The sequence below is a fragment of the Cavia porcellus genome, unplaced genomic scaffold (assembly GCF_034190915.1).
Source record: "Cavia porcellus strain 051 isolate PalLab524CR breed Dunkin Hartley unplaced genomic scaffold, mCavPor4.1 scaffold_19, whole genome shotgun sequence".
Taxonomy (NCBI): Eukaryota; Metazoa; Chordata; class Mammalia; order Rodentia; family Caviidae; genus Cavia; species Cavia porcellus.
Genome location: NW_026947502.1, coordinates 40262293 through 40288209, shown reverse-complemented (window position 1 = coordinate 40288209; position 25917 = coordinate 40262293). Strand labels below are relative to the sequence as shown.

Here is a 25917-nt window from a genome sequence, read left to right as displayed (position 1 = left end):
GCAAAGCCTTGGGTTCCACCCGCACCCCTCCTGCCAAATGGTGACCAATTGCATAAATGTGTTTACTTATAAAATTAAATAGGCACCTTTAAAATTATGAGACATATAATGGTAGCACACTAACTGAAATATTTGTTCAGTTGAAACAAGATGCAGAACAGTGTGTAAAGTATGCTAATATTTGTGTTTTAAGAAGCTAATGTCACATATACAAGCCACTCACATACATGTCTAGTGTACCTCTGGAAAGACACGTAAGAAGATAATGTCAGTAGCTGCTCTTGGAAGAGTTTTTTTTTTGTCCTTTTGACACAAGGTTTCACTGTGCAGTTCAAGCTGGCCATGAACGCACTTTGTAGCCTGGGCTGGCCTCAGAACTCCAGAAACCCTTCTGCCTCAGCCTGTCGAGTGTTGGGATTACAGGTGTGCACCATCATACCTGTTTTGGGAAGGGATTTTATGGAACAGGAGTGAGCAGAAAACTGAACTTCTCATCGTATCACTTCTAGTACTATTTAAATATTTTACCACAAATATATATGATCAAGTAAAAAATAATTAAAAATAAATAATACAGTATAAATAATTTCCTGCTTTCTGCTACCCATGACTACTATATAACAATTTTGCACCTATCATCAGGATGTACTATTAAATTAAAAAGGAAAAGAATCAAAATTTATTTCAAGTCACATAAGAAAGAACTTTGGCTAGGACAATTTTTCACTTGGGAAATTTACCAACTACCAGAATCTACTACCACAGTGAATAACATCACATTGATCTGGCAGGAAGCCAGAATTCACTGTGATAATCCCCTTTTGGGGGAATGATTTTAAGCTTCTATTTGGTACTTTGCAAAAGGTATTTGGAATCAAAACCTAACACTGTATTTCTCTTCGAGGCCCCTCATTGTTTTGAAGCCAGATAAGCTATTAATGAATAGTATATAACACATATTTGTTGTTTCAAAGGAAAATATGAACTGGAAACATTATTTCTGTTTTTTGTCTTTTTGAACTATGCAGTTCAGGCAGGATTTGAGCTCACTTGGTAGCCCAGATTGGTCTCAACCTCGTAACAATCCTCCTGCCTCAGCCTCTGGGGTTCTGGGATTACAGGCATGAGCCACCATGCCCAGCTGAAATATTATTATTTTTTTGAAATATTATTTTTTAATTGGGTGCGCATGGTTACTGCTGTATTTAAAGTTAGCCTCCCATCTACATCTCTAGGTATGATGATCCAGAATAACATAAAGGGATCTTAGAGATTACATTTATTTTTATTTTAGAGATTTAAAAGTATTGGGGCCAAAGGTAATAAATAAATTTCCAAATGTCATAAAATACAAAGATAACCCAAGTTTTCTGTTGTGTAGGATGAGAACATTTAATATTAAGGATGGTCCTGGTTTCAAATGCAGCATCTTTGACTCATGACCACACTGCCCAGGAACCCAGGAAACATTTTCAGTGGACTTGCTGTATCTGGTATCTGTCTTTACCTCCAAGATTACCTTTGGGTAAACCTTTGAGGAAGAGACAGAAAGCAAGTTTGGCACAAGGAATTGAGATTTCTCATTTTTCTCCACTTAAAAATGTATCTTGAGCCTCTTTTTCCTCCTCATGATTACCGTATGAGTATTGATTTTAATTAGTTCTGTCTATTAAGATTCCCCTTAGGTTCAGAAGCCAGCCCGGTAATTAACTGCTCAGCTCTCCCCTCTGGCAGGATTGGTAGGTGAATTACTGCTATCCATGGTCCAGTACCAGGATCAATGCTGTACAATGGATTCACCCTTAGAGTCCAGATTCCCATGGGTTTACAGCTCAGGTGTTTTCCTTATGTTGTTATAGACCTGGGAATAAGGGAGGAGGTTTTTCTGGTGGTAGCGTTATTCCTTATTCTTTATGGCAGATACACCTGTGTCAGAATGTCCCCAAATGTTGGCAAATAATGCAGCGATGTTCAGATGGATTTTTTGAAGCTCCTTGACATAAAAAAACTGACGATGGGAGAGGAAGAAATCATATCCTTTTGTGTTTCCTGGATGAGCATCACACTTCTGTTGGGTAATACATGGCCTGAAACAAAAGTTCATAGTATTTTCTTCTGCTTCCATTTCGCTCTCAGTTCTGGGAAAGGTGGACTTATGCATCTGTAATTTATTGGGCATATGAAGTTTAATTTCCCAGAAAATGAATGTGATGCTCAGACTTTTAGTATAAAATTTCTGACTCATCTCCTGAACTGCAGATTCTGTATCTGTGCAGACTTTATTGACTACATTTGTGTGTGGCTTTGTAGTTACAATATAAGAGGCGTTCAGGGTAATGGTTGTAATTTTGGCATTTGTTTGTAGATAATCAATTAATTGACTGAGAGCCATAACAGCAATACTTTTAAATTAAATCAAGATCGCTGCTATTTTATGGCACCTACAACTGAGGGCAGATTATTATTTTTACTGGAACAGCTCAACAGTTTATTATATGCTTGGTGCTGTTCAGAAGTTTTAGTTTTACTGTGATTAATATGAAAACACAAAATTTTCAGTGACCAGTTGAACAAATAGTGAAGGTGGCGGGTGTCCAGGTCCATCTGGTCCTATGTGCCACACAGTCTTCCTTTATGACTGCCTCTCCCTCCTGCAGTGTCCCGTCTGCCTCAACAGACTCTCTCCTGGGTCCCTTGAAACCTTTGCAGTCAGAATTTATTTCCTAAGGTTGGTAGCCAAAACCATCAGTCAAAGCTGAGGATTTAGTTGGCTTGTGATTTTTCCTTCTTGCCTGGTCAATTTGAAAGAGTTGGACTCAGATGGAAGTTGAACTTACATCTTCAAGTCCTGAGCCAGAAAAACTGGATCAGAGAAGTGGTCATTATAAAACAAATTATATAATCAAATGCCTGTCTTTTCTTATCTGTTCCTGGATGATATTTTTAAGGGCCTGTCATATGGTAGCTGAAATGAGGCATTTGGTGTCCCTCATTTTGTGTTTAGCAAAAGAACACTGGAGAAAAAAATATAGCAAGTCACTGAAGCATAACAGCAGCAGTGCCATGGACATTTATGAAGAGATGATGGCATGTCAACCTACTGGTGGTGTAGCAAAACAATTAGTAAGTCTTCTTTTTATTGAGTGCATGCTACTTCCATGACATCATACAATGCTTCTTACCCTCAAGGAGAATATATCAAGAGTGATTTAATCTGATTAAAGATACTGCTCTGTGAAGCAGATGAACTGAAGTGGAAATCACAACAGAGCCCGTGAGCATCTGTCATATAACCAAGCAAGAGGAGAGGGCTTCATGCACGAAGCTTAGAAAAGGTTTGGGTCATGAGGATCTAAGTATAGGAACATGACTCACAGCTGGATTTTAAAGGCAATTACACAACTATGACAATACTAAGCCAGATCTGATTTCCCCTTAGAATTGAGACCTGCAAAATAGGACATGTTATCTATCTCCTTTCACAGCAATATTTAATTATATGTCTGTGCAACAACAGAACAATCCTTTAAGCAAGACAGTGAGTGACAGCTATTGAAAAAGTTTGCTGAGAATTAATTTTCTTTAGTTCCCCAGTGAACACATGCATTTTATACTTCAGGATTATGGTTGCAGACAAAAGCAGTATAGAATAAAATGGGGCCATATTCGATACATGTTAAACATAATGCTTGAGACTTCCAGGGGAAAATGTTCATATTTCTTCCAAAGAAGGTTATAGAGAGGCTAAATTCACTGCAATGAAACATTAAATGTTTGAGGAGTGCCCTACCTTGAGATTGTTTAATAATGTTATATTCTGAGGCTACGGCTTCAGGTGTCTGATGTGTGGTTATTTTCACTGTTCTTCTTCTGGAAAATGGTGCTCTTGGGAAGCATAAACAGGACTAGGAAATAAGATTTTTTTAAAAAGCAGTTCTTTTCAAGGTACAGTTTATCCCTCTGTAAAGACTGGTTTAGAGAAATCAGCAGGATAGTATACTCCAAATTAGATCTAGGGTGTGAGGGCAGGCACGGAGCGGCCACCCTCCGAAGTGGAGGTCTGGGGTCTGTACTACCAAGTTTCTCTAAGTACATCAAACAGAATGGTTTGTACATCATTGTTTGATTGTCCACATTTATGCTTTGATTTGGTAACTTGAACAACTACTTCTAAGATGACAAAACGTAATTTTTCAACTGGTGATTTCTTGCTTTTTTTTTTTTTTTTGAAATTCTGTATTATTTCTATTTTGCTTTTTTTCTTTGTAAAAAATGTCCAAATTAGATCTAAATGCAAAGTTTGCCATTAAACACAATGCCGACATTGCATAGTATAAATAAACACATGCATCTGGAGTCGGACTGTCAGGCTGGTTTTAAATCCTGGCTCTGATGTGAACTATGAGAGCTTGGTCAAGCTACTTAGCATCTCTGTGAATTAAAGTCATCCTTATAGTCATCTCCGTCCTCATGAAGTTGTGATGAGGATTCAAGAAATCACTAATAAGTTATTTTATCCAGCACATGTCCAGAATGTATTTAGTATGTGTTGAACAGTACTGAGCTTTGCTAACTTAGAGCATTTGCTTATAAATGCGTGTGGTGGTGACTGGCATTATTTCAAACTCCAGCCATTTGCTATTGTTTCACATTGAGGGCCACCAAGCTTCATGGCTTGTTAGTGACCGCTGACTTTCTAACCCTAGAAACATCTTTAGTGATTGTGGACTCGTGACTCCTTTTGTAAAGGCTGAGGTTAATGGTCAAGGCTTACTTTTCCTCAAAGGCTACACGTTGATAAATTTCCCTCTACTTGATTTGTATAGAATTTATTCTCTACTTCCAAAAAAGATTCCAAGTGTCGACCTGCGGTTTGAGTCCTCCAGCTGCACTGGTATTTCCTGGGGGGTTGATTCTGAATTGTACACAGAGACCTCATTGTGTTCTGCTACCATGGGGCTGAACAAATGTGACATAATCACTTTCTTGTTGAAAGCAAATGTGTGGTGAGCTTACTGAGTGTGGAATTTCTGTTGGGAAAGCAGACACGGGGTCTCAGGCTCCTCCACATCTCCATGTAGACCAGAATGACACTGAGGCACTGCTGTGATGGGCGCGGTCCCTCTCCTCTCACGGGGGCTATGAATGTCTCCACAGCGCCTCCTCCTGCATGCCAGGCAGGGATGTTAGATTACTGCCAAAGTTTATGTTCAGCAAATCTGTTTCCAAATCGAAGATCACAGCATGCCACAGTTTCCTAGAGTCAGGCATCAAAATAGATCCAGTGGGCACTTTTTGAGTACTGTGTTGAAAAACAAAAACAAAATTAAAATTTAAGGTGATGGATTCTTCTTAGTCTTTCTTAGAGGGCTGGAGATGCAGCTCAGTGGAAGAATGCTTACCTGGGATGCTCCAAGGCTAGGTCAGTTCCCAGCACTTAAAAACAGAAAAGTATTTCAGAATGCCAAAATAGAGCTTCACGACTATCCTCCCCTTTTCTCTCTGGCTCTGAGGTTTCTTTTAGCTCCATTTCTCCCAAAGGAGACTGAGCTCAGCTCCTGCCTTCCATTCTGACCTGTCTCACCCTGATTCTTGAGATTCTTGTTTTCAGACTTGTTCTTCTCCAGTCAATATGAGCTGCATTGGTCTCTGCCCCTCTGCTCTCTTCAGTCTCCAACAGTCATGAGCAAAATGATCAGGTTTCTCATGCTACCTAACTCGGGGTCACTTTAATTCCAGGGCGGACATGTGTCCATGCATTTGTATGAGCTGGCAGATGTAAGGATCAATATATATTTAGCCGAGAATGCAACTCTTATGCTGCTTCCAATAAATCTAGGCAGCTTTGCTGTTAGAGTTTGTTATTGTTGCTCCTCTGAGTAAGTCAGGGCATTAAATGTTGACTGGATTCTGAAAATGTATTTATTTGTTTATATAGTTATTATTTGTATGATAAAATCAATACACAATTTTGTCACATTACTTATTAATATACTTAAAATACAGGAATGAGACAGTGTTACCATTTATCCTTTCTCTGCCTACCTATCAGTAGATACATGATAAAACATAGTTTTATGCATTATTCTGCCAACCCACCAGTTTGCTGATGGATTAGTTTGTTTGTCTTCAGTAAGAAATATTTAATGAATGTACAGAGGAAGAAAAGTACATACGCATTCAGGGGTGAGGCACATTACCATCAGGGTATGGAAAGAGCAAACTGTATTTTTATTTCCTGAAAAATTGTGTGAATTATGATGTTGTGTGTTACTTATTTTGAGAAAAATATGGAACTAACTTTCCCACAGTATGCGGGGACTTGAAAGCATGTGGAAGACGCATGTGCCCTGGTGGGTGCCATGGTGTTTCCTGTGGTTTTATTCTCTTTAGCAGCCTGGAAGCCCAGCTCTAGGTCTTGGTCTGCACCATCTTTCCTCCTCCTGGTTGAAATGAGACTTTCTCATATTCAGATACTGGCAGGAGCAGGCAGCCACAATGTTAGGGATCTTCTAGCTTCTACTGCTTTGGCAAGAAATTCAGAGGGGCTGCAACACTATGCAATATAAGATCAGGTCTTTTCTGAGGAATTTAAGGCACAAAGAGCAGAACATGGTGGAGGTCCTGGACTAGGTTACTGGCAGGGACCCAGGTCAGGGTGGGGAGGGAGGATGATTGCTTTTCCCGTGTCTTTTCAGCCGAGTCTTCGGATACTGCTGGAATCATTGGATTGTCAATTCCATGTGACATTCGTCCAGGCCCTGGGAGCCTCTTTCATTTCGCGGTGACAGTTGGCTTGTGATAGTGGGTAATATCTTATACAGATGCATTATCTCTTGCTTTGTTACTGTTACTTGATGTGCTTATTTAATTGCAAATTACGCTTAGCTTTACAGTCAAATGGAGGCCTACCAAATTCAAACATGGACAGACAGAGGAACACAGGCAGGGTTTAGTGAAGAATAATGGCACTAGAGCAGGAGTGAGATCCCAAGGTTTGGGTGCAGCCCTGCAGCACGGCTCGCATCTGCAGGGATGGACTGAGACATCTGAGGCCCTTTCCTCTGCTGGATTCTTTCTGTGTTCTGTTCTTCACGTTCTTGCTAGTCTCCATGTAGACTTTCTTTATGCTTTTTCCAGGACAGGCAAGGTCAATGATTCCTATTGTGATCACTGTTCTTTTTTTTTAATTTTTATTTTAAAAAAAGATTAAGATAAAAGAAGACATAACAACACAGGTCAGAACAGAGCAATTTAATCAATTTAATCTTCTGGGAATTATGACTATTTACCACAAGACGATCCGACATAACAGTAGCTACCATAGTGCCTCTTTCCTTGAAATATTTGAGTATAACTTCATATACTACAGCATCAAACATAAAAAGACAGTGTAAAACCATTCAAGAGAATGAAAGTATTCAGAACCAACTAACAGAAAATGAACAATGGATACCCTATTAGCTCCTTGTCTATAAAAAATTTTGTTTATACTATCACATATAATAAACCCAATAAGATACAACATGATAAAACCAATGGAGACAGAAGAGCAACAGTTTGGTAGGGCTTCAAAACAAGATGATATTAAATCAGCACTAGCTATTATGATGTCTTGTTTTTCTTCAAAATAGCTATTCATTTCATCACAGGCAATAATATCAAGCAGCCCAGAATAAAGCCATTCCAATTAATGAGTGAAAGCTTATAAGGGTTCAAGGCTACATAATGGGGAATCATGTACTTTTATAATCACATACTTTTATATATTTGAATCCTTTCTTACAATAGGGAAACTATTCTGTATTCACACATGTGAGTTTTATTTATTAAACTTATGAGTATGGTCTCAAGCTGCGCCCATTTATTTATAAATATCTCAATGCGATCCTTTTTTATAGCTGAGTAGTACCCCATTGTATAAAAATACCACAACTATTTTATTCATTCCTCAGTTGATGGACACTTGGGTTGTTTCCAAGATCTGGTGATTACAAATTGTGCTGCTATAAACATAGGTGCACATATATCACTGTGGTATGATGCTTTCAGTTCTTCTGGGAATTATGACTAGAAGTGGAATAGCTTGGAACAAATGGGACTTCCAAAACCAGCTTTTTGAGAAATCTCCAGACTGACTTCCATAGAGGTTGTACCAGTCTACACTCTCACCAACAGTGCAGGAGAGTTTCTTTTTCCTCATAGCCTCTACAGCATTTGTTGTTGGTAGTTTTCTTGATCCTGGTCATTCTTTTTGGAGTGAGATGGAATCTCACTGTGATTTTAGTTTGCATTTCTCTAATGAGTAATGATGATGAACGTTTTTTCATGTATTTATTTGCCATTTGTATTTCTTCATCTGAGAATTGTGTATTCATCTCAGATGCCCACTTTTGGATTGGATCCTTGATTTTGGGGGTCTGATTTTTTAAGAATTCTTTATATGTTTTAGACAGAAGTCCTTAATCTGAGGGACAGTTCACTAAGATTGTTTCCCAGTTTGTAGGTTTTCTTTTCACTATGCTAGAGATTTCTTTTGATGTGCAGAAACTTTTTAATAAGATATGATCCCAGATATTGATTTTGGGAAGTATTCCCTATGCAGTTTGAGTCCTGTTCATGTCTACCTACCCCTATGTCTTCAAGGTTTTTACCCAAATTGTCTTCCAATAGATTTAGTGTTTCTGTTTTAATATTCAGATCTTTGATCCATGTAGATTTTAATTTAGTTCATGGTGATAGGCATGGGTCTAGTCTTTTTGGCATATGGAGATCCAGTTTTTCCAGCACCATTTATTAAAGAGACTGTCATTCTTTCATTGAACATGTTTGGCCCCTTTATCAAACATAAGGTCGTTGAGTGTTTTTGTAATTTTGGTTGTATCTTCTAATCTGTTCCATTGATTTTTGGCTCTGTTTTGATTCCAGTACCATGGTGATTTTATTATAATTGCTTTGTAGTATAACTTCAAGTCAGGGATTGTAATGCCTCCTGCCTTGCCTTTGCTGTTTAGAAAAATCTTTGCGAATAATTCCTAAATATTTCACTTGTTTGACTGCTGGTGTGAAGAGTGTGGCTTCTCTTATTTATGTCTCTGTGATTTTGTTTTTAGTGTATAGAAATGCTATTGATTTTTGAGTATTGATTTTGTATCCATCTACATTGCTGAATTTATTTATTTTATCTAGGAGTCTTTCAATGTTTTGGGGGTCTCCTATGTAGAATATCATGTCATCTGCAAATAATGATAATTTAACTTCTTCTTTTCTTGTCTTTACCCCTTTTATTTCTCTCTCTTGTCTAATTACTCTGGCTCTGTTTCCGGTACTATATTAAATAGGAGTGGTGATAAGGGACATCCTTGTCTTGTGCCTGATTTTAAGATAAGGGCATTCAGTTTTTGGCCATTTAGTATGATACTGGCCATTGGTTTGTCATAGAAGGCCTTTATCATATTGAGGTAAAGACCATCTATTACAATTTTCTATAAGGTTCTTAGCATGAATGAATGTTGGACCTTATCAAAGCTTTTTCTGCATTTATAGAAATGATCACGTAATTCTTACTTTTGGCTTTATTGATATGGTAGATTACATTTATTGATTTACGTATGTTGAACCATCCTTGCATTCCTGGGATGAATCCCACTTGGTCATGGTGTATAATCTTCTTGATGATTTGCTGCATCCTATTTGCCAATATTTTATTGAGGATTTTTGCATCTGTGTTCATTAGGGAGATCGGTCTATAGTTCTCTTTTTTAGTTGGGTCTTTCTCAGGTTTTGGTACTAGAGTAATATTTGCTTCCCAGAATGACTTAGGAAGAATTGTTTCCCTTTCAATTTAATTGAAGGATTTGAGGAGTGTTTGCATTAGGTCTTCTTCGTATTTCTTGTACAATTCCACAGTGAATCCATGTGTGTCTGGGCTCTATCACATTATCAATTTCATTAATAGAAATTGGGCTATTCAGCAGTTGTACATCTTCTTGACCTAGCTTTGGTACATCATATGTTTCTAGGAATCTGTCAATCTCTTCTTTATTATCAAACCTATGAGAGTAGAAGTTTTTGAAATAGGTGTTGATGACCTTCTGTATTTCTAGAGTCTGTAGTGATTTCACCTTTTTCATTCCTTATTGCATGAATTTGAGCTTTTTCTTCCCTTTTTAAAATAAGGTTGACTAGGGGTTTATCAATTTTATTTATTGTTTCAAAGAACCAACTCTTTGATTCATTGATGCTTTGTATTGTTTTCTTAGTCTCTATTGCATTAATTTCTGTTCTGATTTTTATAATTTCCTCTCTTCTTTTGGCTTTGGGCTTGATTTGCTCTTCTTTTTCTAGATATTTGAGGTGTACCATCAGGTTGTTTATTTGTGTTCATTCTGTTTTTCTGATATGGGAACTCAGTGCAATAAACTTTCCTCTGAGGATAGCTTTCATTGCATCCCACAGATTCCGGTAAGTTGTATTTGTATTTTCATTTGCTTGTAGATATTGTTTAATTTCTTCTTTAATTTCCCCTGTGACCCACTGGTTACTCAAGCGTGTGTTATTCAGTTTCCATGTGTTTGTGGGATTTTTGCAGTATCTTTTATCATTAATTTCTAGTTTCATGGTGCTATGATCCATTAACACGCATGGGATAATTTCAACTCTTTTGCATTGATTTAATTGTGTTCTGTGGGCTAGTATATCCTCTATTTTAGAGAATGTCCCATATACTACTGAGAAGAATGTGTATTCTGATGTTGTTGGATGGACCACTTTGCATATGTCTATCAAGTCCATTTGTTCACAGGTGTGATTCAGTTCTGTTATTTTTTTGCTGATTTTCTGTCTGGTTGATCTGTCCCTTGATGTCAGTGGTGTGTTAAAGTCTCCTGTTATAATTGTGTTATTGCTAATTTGGTTTTTCATTTCTACTAATACTTGCTTTATATAACTGAGTGCTCTGGAATTTGGTGCATATATATTTAAGACTATTATCTCTTCCTCTTGAAGTTTTCCCCTAACCAGTATGTAATGACCTTGTTTATCTCTTCTGATCATTCTTGGTTTGAAGTTCACATTGTCTGCAAACAGAATAGCTACTCTTGCTTTTTCAGGGGGGTTCCTGTTGCATGAAGTATTGTTTTCCATCCTTTGACTTTCTGTGAGTATCATTTTGGGTTAGATGAGTTTCTTGTAAACAGCATATGGTTGGATGTTGTTTCTTGATCCATTCTGCCAGTCTATTTCTTTTAATTGGTGCACTGAGACCATTTACATTAATGGTTATAACTGTTATATGTTGGTTTATTGTTGACATGTTATCTTTCTGCTGTTGAATCTTTATCTTTCCATTCTGTTTAATTGTCTGCTTTGCTTAGTGGTTTTTTCCTAAGTGTATCTAAACTTTCAGTATTCTTTGCAGGGTTGGCTTGGTGATCATGAAGTTCTTCAGCTGTACCTTGCCATGGGAGTATCTTATTTCTCCATTGATTTTGAAGGACAGTTTTTCAGGGTATATCACTTTAGGTTGGAAATCATTTTCCTTTAGGATCTGAAATACTTCACTCCATGCTCTTCTTGACTTTATTGTTTGTGCTGGGAAGTCTTCTGTGATTCTGATAGGTTTTTTTTAATAGGTGATCTGTCTTTTCTCTCTGACCACTTTTAATATTCTTTTCTTATGTTGGATTTCTGGGATGATGATTGTTATATGTCTGGGTATAGTTTTATTTTGGTTATGGCTATTTGGAGTTCTGTATGCTTCACTGATCCTGATGTCAGTTTCCATTCTCATTTTTGGGAAATTTTCAGCTATTACTTCTCTAAATATCCTCTTGACATCCTTTATGTTGTCTCCTTCTTTTGCATTTATTCCTATCAATATTATGTTGTTTTTCTTTGCATTATCTTGCAGCTGTTGAATTGTTATTTCATGATTTCTTGTTATTTTTAAGAAATCTTTCCTTTCTTGTTCAGTAGCTGCAACCTTGTCTTTAAGGTCTGAAATTCTATCTTCACTTTCATTGAGGTGCTTTTTATAACTTTCAATGGAATTTTTGATTCCTGTATATCTCTTTGTATCTGCTTCATGTATTCTGTTTGTTTCTTATACTGTTCATCCAGGGATTCTATCTTTTTGTTTATCTCCTCAAATTTTTTAACTGTGTCTTCTTTAGATATGTTCAGCATCTCTTTCACTTCTTTTATCATTTCTTCTTTTACCTGGGAGATTATTTCTAGTTTGAATTCCTTTAAATCTTCCACCAGTTTCTTCTTTATTTCAGTTGCTATTATTTCAGGTATTTCAGGTGTATGGCATATGTTTTCTTCTATGTACATAGGTCCTAAGGTTTCTTGGGATGGGCTGGAGGCTTGAGATTGTGTTTTGGTCTTCATTTTATCATTTTGATATATTTCCATGTTTCAAATGTTATTCCAAGGCTTCTCCTGGACCTGTTGGAAGTCCTCTTCTATGCTCTCAGCTTTGGGACTCTGGCCGCCTAGTTCCCCAGATTGGGAGAGGATCACTGGGGGTGGAGCAGGCAGGACCAAGCCCTGCTGAACCAGTCCAGTGTGACAGGAAACCGCAAAGATGGTGGGAGCAATGATCTTAACTCCCTCCCGGGCTCGGGATGGTGTGGGGACACTCACCCCAGGCTACGTAGTCTCCAGAGTTGAGGGTCCAGGTAGGCGGCCCAAATTCCCAGTGCTGGCCGAGCATGGCAAGAAGCTGAAAAGTTCGTGATTGCTGTTCTTAATGCTTTCTCCAAGTTGTATTTTATTTTTTCTCCAATCTATAGCCCATCACTGAATCCTTGTGATGACTTTGAGAGTCAGAACTGATTTTCATTTATTTTTCCACATTTTGTGTTATGGAGGGTAAAACTAAACATGAGATTTTTCAACAGTAGAAAGTCTTTGAAATCTCACATTCAAGAGGTAGAAAATCAAATGAAAGCAACATACCTCGCTGAAGAATTCATGTGTACACACATTTTTACATATTATTTTGGCACACTCAGAGACTGCTATGGTTTACAGAATTTCCCCCAGAAGCTTTGTGTTCAGAGGTGAGGGTTAGGGAAGGGGACTATGGCTGACTTGCCATCAGGAGGTGGGTTTGGAGGTGCTTTGCTGAGGCACAACCTGGAGGGTTTATTTTGCTCCCTGGCTCTCCTTCTCTTTTGATTTCTGGCTGCTGTGGATGAGCAGCTGTTCTTTGTCCAGACTTTCCAACCTTGCCACTTCTGCCTTGGAGCCAGCCATGAACTGAAAATGTGTGACAAATAAACCTCTTCTCCTTTTAGCTGTGGGTGCTGGGTATTTTGTCCTAGTGATGGGAAAGTAATTGACACAAAGGCCCCTGGAGGTCTAACTCTGGACATTTGTTGAAGATTGCTTGATAGAAACACCACTGAGAGGGATTGAGTAAACATTCCATATCCTGAGTAGGGAAAGCCAGAGCCTTACCTGGTCAGGTAACACAGTGTTTAGGTCTCTGCCCAGCAGAAGCATTTTCATAACATTTTCATAACATGGTTCCCTGGATTTGGCCGTTGAAGGTTCCCTGAAACTGTTAACTCAAGATGATACAGAAAGCTGATTTCTGTATCTTATCTTAGAATAGGTATAGAAGCTTATCTCTACCTTACCTCCTGCATGTAACACCTTGGTATGCTTCTTGCTTTGTCTGCTTTGAGGGTGGAGGCATAATGGGGCAGAGTACTCTGAGTAAAAGGTGCACAGTGGTGTGTCACAGAAATGAGTCTTTTGGGCATCACCATGTTCACACAGTTCAGTATTCAAAGTATTCTTGCAAAGTCTGCAGCTATAGATGACATTTCCCAGCCTTTACAAAGGAAGAGAATTTAATCGGCCATCTGAGGCCTAAAGGGTGGCCCCTGCTGGGTACTTACAGACTGCTCAAGGCCTCCATTTTACATGGAATATGAGGCTGAAAGTAAATATAATGTTCCACTTCCTATTTTCTCTCAGAGCTGCCCAATGCTGGTGGCAGATTCATACCTGGGTGTGATTTGATTAATTGGAAAGAGATGCTCTAAGGTTATGTGAGATATCTACCACCATAAAGCAAGTATCTGTGAGGTTTCACAATCAGTGTGTCCTGGGGGATGACATCTTCCCTTAACACACTTGACTTGGTAGTTTGCCATTATAGAGTTGAAGTTGAAGATGTGTAGTCTACTTCTTGTTTATTCAGGTAGATACCCACTGCTACTCAAGCCATACCAGGATCTTTTGATAGGAATAACTCTGGTACTTCCTGTTGAGCGAGCAATTCCGATTCATTTCCCAGCGTGGTGCAGGAGACACTTGCATCTTCCCTGCCGTCTTTGCTGTTCACTGCAACCCTTTTCAGAACTAATCATTCGACTTTGCCTTAATGAGATTAAACCCAGCAGGGGCAGATATTCTTTTTTAATTTTCATTCCTGTTATTTAATTGGCATTACACACACATAATGAGACCTGAAAAAAAGCACCCTGTAGCAATCTGTTCAATACACATAACTCAGACAGATGCAGCCAGATGTATCCATGGTGACCTCCTTGGCTACACATCCATTAGAGAAGGTGGTCCGCAGAGTTTAACTCCTTGTGTGCCGCATGTGTCTGAGGTGGACTTTCTCTCTGCCTTCTCTCCCTGGAAAGGGCATTTTCCTGAGTTCTTGAGTTTCTTCCACTAGGAGTAGTCTTCTCAGCATCTGAGGCACTGATAGGAGCTTGGAGTTGAGTGGTGGATGGTCCCTGGGATTAGTGCTGGCCAACTTCCCTGTGCCCTCAGTGCCATAGACATGCTCTATGTAGGCCCAAGGCCGCATACTGGAATATCCTTAAGGAGAAATATTGAACCATAGACAACACCAGTGGAATGGACAACTAACATGATCATTTTCCTCCTGCATACTAGGTTTCTATATCAAAATCAGCTTTCCTTTCCAAAAAAAGGAGAGTGTAGGTGTCACGAGGAGTATTAGAAGGTCCTCTCTGATGGTCCATAGTATTTTTTAACATTTAAGTGCCTTTCCCTGGATTTCTGTCTGGGTCTGCTTCTTGATGCACAGTGGCTTTGTGAAGCACTGCTGCTTGGAAAAGACCACGAGGTTTCTTTCAGTGTGCTGGCAAGAACTTCCTCTCTTCCAAAACAGATCAGGTGAGGGTTATTTTATACACCAGCTCTCACCAGGTGATGATTCTACTGTGTATGTTGGAACTTCTCTTTATGCAGCATGTGGAAGATGAAAGTTTCTGTGCCTGTAATACACAGGACGTTAACATGTTATTGAAAGAACAGCAGGAACACTCATCCTCTGGTACGCTGTGTCCTGTCTTGTGGCTTTTCTCCCCTCAGAGCTGTTTCTTTCTAATGGCATCACAGATAATGCAGATTCCCAGTATGCCCCCCAAAACTCGTTCCAGATCTTCTGTGTTCTTATTGCATTTATTTCCACTGCCACCACCATGACCCAAGCATCCACCTGTAATTAAATTCTATTTAATTCTTATCACAGCCTGCAGGTTACTGGCACTGTCTTCCATAAGACCAATGTCTCTCATTTGGACTACTAAAATGAAGACCTCTTGACTGGCTTCCTTTCACTCTTTAGAAAATTAATTTTATTGGTATATTTTAGTATAAATGATGAGCATATTCATCACAAGGAATTTATACCTACATGTGATATAACTTGCTTCTTTTTTCCCTTTCCTCTCTCCTCCTTCAACCCCTCTACCCCTCATTTCCAAAAGAGTTGTTTCTATTTTTCTCTTCTCTTTTTATCTTGTCCCTTCTTTCCTCTCCACATCTTGTTTTCCTCCTCATCTGAACATTTGCTTCCCATTTCCCAATATCTATTATACATTTTGGTCTTTTTTTACACTTTTGGTTTCACACACTAGAGAAACAAAACCGTATTTAAATGACTGATTTATTTCACATAAGGGTATGGTCTCAAGGTGAATTCATTTATCTAGAAAGGTCTCAAGTTTAATTTTCTTTATGGCTGAGTAGTACTCTGTTGCATTAAAAAATGAATCCACCCCCCCCCCCCAAAAAAAACCCCACAACCTCTTCTTTATCTATTCATTGGTTGTTGCGCATTTGGGTTGTTTCCAAGATTAGCTATTACTAACTGTGCCACCATAAACATGAGTGTCCTGGTATCACTGTGATATGATGTGTTTAATTCTTTTAGGAAGATATTAAGAAGAGGAATAGCTGGGGCAAGTGGACTTCCAATCTAAGTTTCCGAGGAATCTCCATACTGATTTCTGCAGTGGCTGCACCAATAGTGGAGCAGGGTTCCTTTTCCCCACAGCCCCACCAGCATTTGTTACTGGTTGATTTCTTGATGATAGCTATTCTTTCTGGGGTGAGATGAAATATCAGCCTTGTTTTACTTTGCATCACTTTAATGACCAATGATGTTGAAAAATTTTTCATGTGTTTATTTGCCATTCCTACTTTTCATTTGAGAAATGTCTTTTCATCTCAGATGCCCATTATTGGACTGAGTCTTTGAATTTGGAAGATCTGAATTTTTCTAGTGCTTTATATATTTTAGAAATTAGTGCTTTGTCTGAGGAACAGCTGGCAAATTTTTTCCCACACTGTGGGTTGTCTCTACACTCTGTTGGTGGTTTCTCTTGCTGTGCAAAGCTTATGAGATTCAAGTTGTTGATTCTTTGTGATAGTTCCTGTGTAATTAGAGTTTTTTTCATAAAGTCTTTGCTGATACCTATATATTCAGGAATTTTACCTGTTCTATATTTCATTAGATTTAGTATTTCTGTTTTAAAATTTAGATCTGTGATCCATTTCAATTTTAGCTTAGTGCATGGTGATGGGCATAGGTCTAGTTTTAACCTTTGACATGTGAAAGCCAGTTTTTCCAGCATCAGGTATTAAAAAGGCTATCAGGCTTCCAGTGAACATCTTGGCTGCTTTGTCAAAGATAAGGTGGCTGAGTGTTTGGAATTACATCTGCATCTTCTAATCTGTTCCACTGATCATCAGGTCTGTTTTTTTCTTTTTTCTTTTCCTCTTCTTCTTCTTCTTCTTCTTCTTCTTCTTCTTCTTCTTCTTCTGCTTCTGCTTCTGCTTCTGCTTCTGCTTCTGCTTCTGCTTCTGCTTCTGCTTCTTCTGCTTCTTCTGCTTCTTCTTCTTCTTCTAGTACTATGAAGTTTTTATCACAGTAGCTCTATAGTATAACTTGAAATATGGGGTTGTGATGCCCCCTCACTGGCCTTTGTTGCCTAGAATTGCTTTAACTATTCTAGGTCCCTTCTGGTTTCAAATGATTTTTGAGATTATTTTATCTAATTCAGTGAGATATGCTATAGGTATTTTGATTGAGATTGCATTAAATCTGTGTAATAATTTTGGAAGTATGGCCATTTTTACTGTGTTGGTTCTTCCTACCCAAGAACAAGGGATATCTTTCCATTTTTCTGGTATCCATTTTGATCTTTTTCAGAGTACTGCATTTTTCAATGTAAAGCTCTTCTACTTCCTTAGTTAATTGATTCCTATATGTTTTATTTTTTGGATGTTATTGTGAAAGGTGTTATTTCTCTAATTTCTCTCAGTAGTTTGTTGTTTGTGCACAGGAATGTTGTCGATTTGTGAGTGTGGAATTTGTATCCAGTTATGCTACTGAATTTGGTTATTAAATCTCACTGTCTTGTGATGGACTTTTTGGAGTCTTTTATGTAGAGTATCATGTCATTTGCAAATAATGATTATTTTTTTCCTTTTTTCTCCTTTCTTCCTTTTATTTCTCTCTCACGTTTAATTAATCTGGATAACGTTTTCAGAACCATATTGAACAGAAGTGGTGATAGTGGACCTCCTTGTCTTGTTCCTGATTTTAGAGTGAAAGCTTTGAGTTTTTCTCCATTTAGCACTATGCTGGCTGTGGTTTGTAGGAGAGGGCTTTCATCAGATTGAGGTACAGACCCTCTATTCTGATTTTCTGTATGGTCTTTATCATGGATGGGTGGTGGACTTTGTCCATGCTTTTTCTGCATCTGTGGAGGTGATGTCTTCCACTGAAGACAAAATGATGAGGCCCCTCCAGGGTTCAGTAGTACCCTCTGCCTCGGCTTGTGCTATCCTTTCCTCATTTCCCTCTGCTCCAGCCTTAACTTGCTCCCCACCCCACCCCCCGCACCAGCCCTATGCCTCTTTCTGTCCCAGAGCTCTGCATTTGCACTTTACTTTATCTGTGGACCCCTTCTCTCTCCCCTGCATCGCCCGTTCTCTAGACAGAAGGCTGAGCAGCCTCCCTGGCTCGCACGTTCTGTGCGTTCTGTGACTTGGGTTTGAGCCATCGTGCTTTTTCCCTGCTGACTGCTTGCTTGAAGCACCCATCTGCAAATTGACCTCCATTTTCTACTTTGGAAAAGTTGTTTTCAAGCTGGAATAAACAAATATAGGAGACATAGATGAAACAATCCAGGGTCTGGTTGTTAGTTTAGGTGGGTTATATGTTTAATAGTGTATTAGATAAACTCAAAGTGAATGTGCATTTTTTATTAAATTTTTTTTATTTAAAGAGAAAACAAAACAAAACAGTAAAAGGATACAAGTAATACAGAATTTCAAAAAAAATAAACAGTAAGAAATTACTAGTTAATAGATTACATATTGTCATCTTAGAAATAGTTGTTCAAATTACAAAATTAAAGCATACAAAGTGGACATTCACACAGTGAGATTTCAAACAGTTCTGTTCAATGATCCAACAAAAACTTAGTAATATGGTTTTCTGTCTTAAACACTTAAATATACATGTAGTTATATCCTTTAGAGCACTTTCTTTTCCTCTCTTTTTTACAATAACAATTACACATTTTGGGTTTTATTACTCCCACAGTTCTTATTTCTTTTTTTGAAGAGAATAAAACCAAATGTGACAAAACAACACAGAGCCAGTTAGAACAGAAGGATGGACATAGTACATGATGTAAAAACAGAATACCAGGTGATCAACAATGGTTACCATAATGCCTCTTGCTATCTTAAAAAGAGTTGCCCTGGGTCTGGGGATTTAGCTCAGTGGCATAAGCGCCTGCCTTGCAAGTAGGCGGTCGTGAGTTCAATCCTCAGTACTGAGAAAAAAAAAAAAAAAAAAAAAGAGTTGCCCATATCATCAGGTATAATAGAATTGAACAAAACAAAGCCAATAAAACTTAAACATTGGAGACCTTATAGGACTTCAAAAGAAGGTAATAGTCAAACCATAATGGGCATCATAGTAAATCTTATTGCCTTCAAAGTAGTTGCCTATACCCTCAAACTTGATACTATCAAACAGAATAGAGTAAAATCAGTCAAAACAAGATGGTGAGAGCAATACAGGGGTTCAAATCAGGTTAATAGGAAAACAAAAAAGTTACTATAATATATCCCACTATTTTTTATTTTTTCCCTTAATTAAAAAAATAAAAAAATAATTTTTTAAAAAAAGGAAAAAAAAGGGGAGATTGAGATAAAAGAGGACTTAACAAAACAACACAGGTCATAACAGAACAATTTAAGCAACATAGTGTTTCATCACCAGATAACCTGACATGATAGTAGTTACCATAGTGTCTCTTTCCTTGAAATATTTGAGTATAACTTCGTATACTATAGCATCAAACGTATCAAGAGAATGTGCATTTTTAACTTTCATTTTTGCCCTGGTCTTCAAGTTCATCATTGACATCCATGACTAAAGCCACTTCTGAATCCTTTTAATGCAGCTTTGTCACCTTTGCTTCTACCTCTGTTGTTCGAGATACAGCATTTTTTGAATCATGTGTGATGCCGTCCCTGAATTTACCCCATGCTGGTAAAGCCCGCTTGTGTAGCGCTAAGACAGCCTTGTTTTTCTCCTCCCATTTGCCCTGCAGGTATGTATTTATGATCTTCACATTCCAGCCACTCACAGTATTGGCTTAGAAGTCATCTCTAAAATTTAAAGAGCTTGTTTACAATGACATCCAACATTTGCAATTGTTAGGTCATCTCCTAGGGACAATTACTAAATCTTTGTTAAATTCTGTTCTTTTATTACCAATTATGTGTGTTCTATGTTAATTTTCTGAAAGACAGTGTGCTGAATGGCCAACATATTTAATTTACTTGTTTATTTTCATTAATTTTAGTTGAGAGTTTTTTTTGTTGTGTCTTCCTAACAGTATTTTAGGGAGTATTAAATTGACTTCTGCCCCAGTTCCCTGCTACTTGACCTGGACACTGCTTTTAAACTCGAATCCATACTTCAACCCCCACCCCTCTGATTTCCTAGCTGAATCTCAGTTTGTCCAGGTACCCACGCCTGCCACACAACCATGGAACCCAGGAAAACAGCACATGTCCTTATTTCCATCCTGTTACCTTGGTTGAGGCATGAAGAGCTTAGTTGCAGATTGGCAGAGGAAAACGAAGGCATTGTCTGGTTTTGTTCATTCATAAATGCCCGGGTAGAACAGGTGATACCATGCAGGGTAGCTAAGGGGAGGCATGGGGTCTTCACGCAGCAGAGAGGGGGGCAGAACTGGACGAAGGAGTGAGAGGAGAGTGGATAAGGACTCTCTCTCTCTCTCTCTCTCTCTCTCTCTCTCTCTCTGAAAGAAAAATAAACTTCTGGAAACTACCCAGTTTAACTGAATTAATTTTAATTTCCACAAGGAGGACTAAACTGAATTTTTTATAACAAATAAGGGAAATGGGACTGTCAGGGTTAATCCTACATTGTACCAAAATGCCATATTTTGACATCCTTAAATATCCTTTTATGTGGGATGTGCATGGTCACATTTCTCCTTGTGAGTCTGCTGTCTCAGTTTGCTGTACATTGGTCTACTCATGGCTCTTTTAATACTGTACTTCTCAAGGGCATGGCCAAACTATAGTGGTTTAAGTCAACAGTGAATTGGACTATTTAGAATCTACTGATGTAGATAGATAAATGGAAATTGACTAAAAGATGGTCTTTTAAAATTGTTATCCTGACATGAAAATATCCAATGTAAAATTATTTAATGTTTTTAGACTAAGATGCTGTAGTAGTTTATTTTCTAGAATACACGGAAGCTTGCAGTCTTGCTCCCTTCTTTTTTTTTTTTCTGTCTTCAACAGATACCTAGGTGATAAGAGTTTTCAGATTAAGTAGTCTTCCACATTTTAAGTTGTCATTTAACATTTTTGTTATAGTTTTAAATAACCCAAAAATAATTTTCAATATTTCAATATTATAGTATCGATATTTAAAATTTTTTAATCATTCTTTACATTTATCCAACATATATGAATTCCATAGTATCTGAGTCCAATTAACATATGCTCAAAAATGCAAGAAGAATCTCTCTAATTTAACATTAGAAAATCTTGTAAAATTTCAATTTATCTTAGCATTTATATGTTTGTACTTTGGTTCATGAGCACTTCTGTTGGCAAACAATTTGGTTTGGAAACAGAGACCTTTGGTAAAATTTTGTTTTTGTTTGTAAGCTCTGCATCCGGTGATAGACTCAACCATAGCCATCGTTTCCAAAGTCAGAGAGCAAATAAAATTCATGAACTGAAGTGCCACCGTATTTCTAGTTCCCTTTTATGAAGAGATGCATTCTCACAGACTATATTGTTATGACTGAAAGTCTTTTAATTCCTCACACTTTTCAGGAGTAAAAATAAGTGTTATATACATTTAAGATTTTTTCATGTTTCTTATTATCTTAAGGCTCTAAAGAGTGAATATTTTTTCATCTAAGTTGAATTATTAGTATGATCATATTTCGTGTATGCTGACTCAAATGATATACATTTATTATATATTATGATTGATTACATAAAAGTAAGGTTTGGTTGGCGGGTGGCATAACCCATAGTGAATTTGATTAGAAGAGGGTGTTAAAATGCCTTGTTTACAAGACCATATATCATGTCCTGTTGCTCAGCCTCTAGTTTGGCCACTTGGGAAAATGCACCACAGTAGTAGCTCCATATATAAATCCAGTCCTTTGTTAGGAAAAGGTACATTGTGAAAGTGGTGAGTCCCCATGGGACCTTAGGGAGCTGGCTCAGTAAACCCATTTAGGGAGTCACACGGGACTGAACATCTAGATATCGCCTCACGTTCCTAGGATATTCAGGCTATTTTCAGGACTTACCATAGCCTACTTTGGAGATAAATCATTTAGTTGAGGGAAATTCACAAGAGTGTATTTCAGGCACTGCCTGGGAGCCAGAGCGGGACACAGTTGTGGGTGACTCTACGGCCCGGGGTGCTCAGTGCGGATGTCAGATACCTGAAGGTAAAAATGGTCAGCAGTGGATGAGAAAGTAAACTCATGTGTGCCTTTCAGCATGGGATAATAAATCATATTATCCCATAAGTAATATAAATAATAAATAAACGGAAAGTGAGTGAAGCATCACAGATGACCGTGTCTCTGAGAACAATGAAATTCTCCGGTGCTGAGGAGTTAGCACACCTCAGTGAGTGCTGAAACAAAGCTTACTTTTAGAAACCCATAGAGATCAGTTCTGACACAAGTTATAGTATCAGGAAGGGTGATTTAACCTCTAAGGCACAAGATTTCTGGAGATACAGATAAACAAAATATCAGAGTTGATAGCAAAGAGAGAACTGAAAGGATTTATCACAGAAGGCAGAAATACCTTCAGAGAAAGCTTTGCCCCCAGGTTAGGTAACCTGCAAGCCAAGCACGAGGCCAAGCTGCTGCATCTGGACTCACTGTGATTTGGTGCAGGCTAGACTTTACCATTTTCTTCTCCCTTCCTGGATAGACCAGTGTCTCGGCCTGCCATGGTGACAAGCACACATGCTGAATGACTTTACCACACCTTTCTTTCAGTCTCAATTGCAGGACCCACTTTCTGATAACTTTGCTACTGAGTAAACCATTACATAACGGCAAAGATCGCCAGTGACCTTATGCTTTCACCTTGGTATCTTGGCAGGTGTGATATACTATTTTAGTATAGTAGGTATTACAGAGTGTGAGCTGCTGGACACTTCAGCAAATTCTTTTGAGGGCAAGTTGAAGGGTGTCCCTGTTTTTATTTATGCTCTGACTTCTCGATGATGCACCTTTATTGAAAAGATGTAAATATCTCTGTTACTGTTCATTTATTTTGTGATATATCCGGTGGGGTTGAATTTTTTCCTTATTGTTCTCCCTCTAAGGACTGCCATTGTAATTTAAGACTTTGTTATTTTCTGTAATTGGAGTTCTCTGGTAATTGCAAATTATATTGGTAAGTACTTGAAAGGAAAATAGGTCATCTAAATATAAGCAGTTTTTAAACTTTAAACCAATACTAAGTAGAAATAAATAAAGTGCAAAAATTAATAAATGAAAGGGTTAGGTGGCATTTCCCTAACACTGTTGTATTTTGCAGAACCCAACCTTTTTTAAACCAATATAATAAATATTGCATGAATATATCACTGATGCAAATAGTATTTACTAATTAATTCATGATTATTCTAGGTGCATTCCTGACAAATTTATAGTGTTATATTTACATTCAAACTATGGAATAAAAGATTATACACTATATAAATTTTCCACTCATCATTTTGCATATTCATACCTAAAAAGTCAATGTGTAATAGTTATTAGAAGAGTTTAGCTGTTTTTGCTACTGGTCCAGATCATAATCTCAAGTAATTCTAGGAGAATATAAAGGGACTAAGAAAGGGAGAATTGGAGAGTTTAATATTTAGCAAATTGCTTCCTTGGGATTAAATGACCTTTCCTATAAATCAGAAGAAAAGGTGTTGGATGGATGCTTCCTCTTGAAGTGTACACAAGCCACAGGCAAATGAGCAGAAGCACTTTCTGAAGCAAAATGTTACATACAATGTGATTGTTTTGCATTGCTGTCTATTCTTCTAGAAGCTATTACTGAACATAAATCAGGTAAAACCTCATATATCACACTTATTCGTGGGCATTTCTTATTAAAAGCAACTTTATTTTCTCACCTGAAGCATCCTTGCCTTTCCAAACAACTGAAATCTCCTAAGGTGAGTGTGTGTATGCTGAGCCAGCTTCTTGTGATAAGAAAATGAATATTTTGCAATGTAAGAACAAGATGGTACTATTCAAAAGGACAGTTTCAAGATACATTAAAATTTCTCTGAAATAATTGCAAAGCGATAGTTCTCTGGTCTTCCTGGAAATTCTGTCAGTTGATTTGAGACATGGGAACTTTCTTAGTACACTGAGGAAATCACAGTTGTGAACATCTCTTTTTTTAGATTAGAGAAAAATGTCACCAATCACAGTGGTCATCTGAGAAAAGGTCAGATTGTCTTCTTCCTTCTTTGAAAAAGATCTATTATAATTCACTAATCATTTTTATCTGATTTTCCCTATCTGTTCAACCTTACTTTTGATTACACCAAATGAATTCTTTGCCAGACTCTTTTCTGGCACATTTACTATCCTTCTCTTCCCAGTAAAGACTTAGGTTATATTTCCTTTCCTTCCGACACCTCTGATCCCCTCAGCTACCCAAATTTAAAGCCTCTCTGCTCACTGCAAAGAGAGTGCTCAGGTTGGTATTTTCTCTCCAACCTGATAAGTTTCTAAATACTCACTGTCCTTTTCAGTGTGATTGAATTCAGGATGTCAGTGGAGAAAACATTTGTAGAGTTTCGGGTGAATCTTATCAACAAAGGATAGCAAGAAGATGTCAAGGTAACAATCAAAGTTAGATTTTTACCTGTCCTTCATGGGTGCCCATTTCTTCTTCTTTGAAATCCTGTCCTTGAGTTCTCATAGTCCTGGTTCAGTAATCCGTAAGTAGAAACAGAGTCTGAATGACACATTCCTTCTAATGATCGTTGGTACCCAGGGGCATCATTTCATCTGTGCTTTTACGGTGCTAGTTTTTGAATAGTATTTAAGTTTCTACATCAGTTTTTTTTTGCCAGAAGATTGTAGTAATTATGATGTCCCTTCTCAATATGAAAATGGACATAAAGTAAGTTGGAGTTAAATGAAAACCGTAGTTAGCATTTACTGAGTGCGCATGAGAGGGTCAGTATTGCCCACATCCAGCAAGCTTTCGCTGGAGGTAAGTAAAAGAAGGCCCCCAAATCACCCTCTAAAGGTTCATGAAACAAAGAGCTACATTAACATTTTCCAAATGTCCAATCACAAAAGAACAAGCTGTCCTAAGACTCCTTTCCCCTAACACTTTCCTCTTTTGGTGTCTGTTGTAGAGGAGCCTGACTAGGCTTGGGGACTGAAACAAAAGAATGGAAGGATAAAAGCCAGAAAGGCAATCAGCTGGGCCTCCTCCTTCATTGCTTTACTAGTTGTAAAACTGTAATATTCTGGTGGAACAAAAGATTCCAAATAAGGTAAGAGTGCGGTTGTTGATTTTCATGTTCGATTAGGCAATTGTTCCTAAAAGGAAATTGTTTTTGTACTTAAAGTGGACTGAGAGACTTAAGAGACCTGCAAGAGATTTCATCAGAGATGCAGGAAGAAGTGAGTCCACATATGTGGTCTTCATGGGTAGTAAACCAAGAGTTCAAGTTGTTTTCCATTTTTGCCCTCTCTGGTGTGTAGCTTGTTCCATTAAACAAGTACAGCTGTTACTGTCCAGTTCCTAATGTGCCAGTGCAGAGTGGCTGGGTTCCCTTAGATAAGAAGAATCCTAGATAATTAAAAAATAAAAGTATACTTAGCCAATCCTGGCTCAGGCAAAACTCCCATGCCTTCTAGGGGAGGCTGAGCTGGGCTGCTTCCCATGCTAACTCTATCTCCCAGAATACCAGAAATTGAGATCCAGACAGTCTGACCTGACACCTTCCCCAACCTCACTGCCCACAACTGGTCTCTTTCTTGTATCTCATTAGGGTGCAGG

General features: G+C 38.0%; 1 long non-coding RNA gene across 9 annotated transcripts in view; it reads left to right on the top strand.

The window, feature by feature from the left end:
• The window catches only part of LOC134471644 (uncharacterized), a 41673-nt gene that overhangs the window by 5225 nt on the left and 10531 nt on the right, over nt 1-25917 (top strand). For 7 of the 9 annotated variants that reach the window (XR_010041162.1, XR_010041160.1, XR_010041156.1 and 4 more), the window contains exons 6-7: nt 1921-2075; nt 3005-25408. This is a non-coding gene — a long non-coding RNA (uncharacterized LOC134471644). The remainder of the gene's footprint in view (nt 1-1920; nt 2076-3004; nt 25409-25917) is intronic. The other 2 variants (XR_010041158.1, XR_010041163.1) reach the window with 2 other exon arrangements.